The sequence below is a fragment of the Anneissia japonica genome, unplaced genomic scaffold (assembly GCF_011630105.1).
Source record: "Anneissia japonica isolate Jap-2015-1 unplaced genomic scaffold, ASM1163010v1 scaffold288142_len361356_cov169, whole genome shotgun sequence".
Taxonomy (NCBI): domain Eukaryota; kingdom Metazoa; phylum Echinodermata; class Crinoidea; order Comatulida; family Comatulidae; genus Anneissia; species Anneissia japonica.
Window position 1 is genome coordinate 232,084 of NW_022753229.1, and position 1,625 is coordinate 233,708.

The 1,625-nt window shown below is 37.7% G+C and overlaps 1 pseudogene; it reads left to right on the forward strand.

Moving 5' to 3' along the window:
• The first annotated feature begins 978 nt into the window (after positions 1-978).
• LOC117122775 lies at positions 979-1,170 on the forward strand (annotated as a pseudogene).
• Positions 1,171-1,625: the final 455 nt, after the last annotated feature.

Genomic DNA, 1,625 nt, shown 5'->3' on the forward strand with positions numbered 1-1,625 from the left:
ATTTTCATGGAAGAATAGAATACAGATGATTTTGGCTAAACTCTGCTGTCTCTTATACACATCTAGATGTGTATAAGAGACAGCCCACCAACACCTCATTAAAATGTTGGAAACAAACAAAAATCTCGCTCAAGTAGATAAATATCAACACATGCAACCTTATTTTGCGAGCTTCACAACCACCACTACCCCTTCGTCACCACCTCATTTGAAGGCTCCTAGATACGCCACTGACTAACTTGTGACACATCCATTCGTTAACATGTTCACATAAAATATCCGCGAATTGTCTGTCGGCATATTGTCTGTCGCCGAGCGCCGCCCCTCTCCCCTTCACACCCACGTCGAGGAGAGCTGCCCCACTATTCGTCGGGGGAGAAAAAAAATTTATGAATATTTTCAACATATTAGTAGGCTCAAAAATCGATTAAATAAGCCTTTGAAACCCATGGAACACCTCGGCAAATTTTGAGCGACCCACCACCCCACTTTTTTTCGTCGAGGATCATCGCCCGATAGTCTGTCGGCCAAGTGTCTGTCAGTGAAACGTCCGGTCACGTTTTTTATGGGTATATAATAATTGAGCCCTACTCTTTAGAATAATTAATCTTTTATAAATGACGAATGCGTAAAACAGTGTCCTTCACATATTATATCTCTATGGTCCTCCATTTCTTTTTAGCTTCCAAGTGGAGTGATTGTGATCATTATCTGTCTGCTGCCCTCAATTTTCGCGGATAACGAATTAAAGATAATGAATATTCATGAATTAAAACGAGTCGTTTTATTATTTACAAAATGTGTTATTATATTTACAAAATGCCATTCGATAGTAAATAACTTATATTTTATAAATAATGTGTGTATATAAATACTTATATTGTCTAAATAAATAGTTTCATAAGAAATATTATTAATGACATTTATATGTAGCTTTTAAATTATTCATACATATTCTCAACTTTTCGTTGATGGAGCATACTTACCTGGCACAGGAGAGACTTTGATCAAGAAGGAAGTCCTCCCAAGGCGAGGCCACGGCATTGCACTTAGCTGTGGTTGACCCTTGCGATTCCCCCAAATGTGGGGAACTCGGGTGTAAAATTTATGGTAGGGGAACTCGGGTGTATAATTTATGGTAGCGGGGGACTGCGTTCGCGCTAACCCCCAATAATGATCTTAAAAGAAGGAATAAAATATATGTTAGCAACTTCAATCTTTGGAGTATTGTATGTGTCATAAAGACAGCCAACTATTATATGCAAGTTTTTAATTAATGCAGAAAATAAATATTCACATGGTGATTGGGGCCGTCTTGTTCCTTCAAAACACCCGCAGCCAAATAAAACGCCAATGGATGTAACGTTTGTGACACACGATTTTCATTTACCGTACTACCACTTGGTCAAAACTTGGATCTTATTTGATGTGACCACCAAGGAACCCACTGAAGTACGAATACTTATTTTCATTAGAAAACAAATTATTTCTTTTGGCCGTGAAGTGAAGGAAATGTATCTTTTAACATTACGGCCAACCCTATTCATGGGACACCCCATGGGATTAAGGGGATATTTTTTTCATTACCGAAGGTGTCCTCATAATAATAATAATAATAATAATAA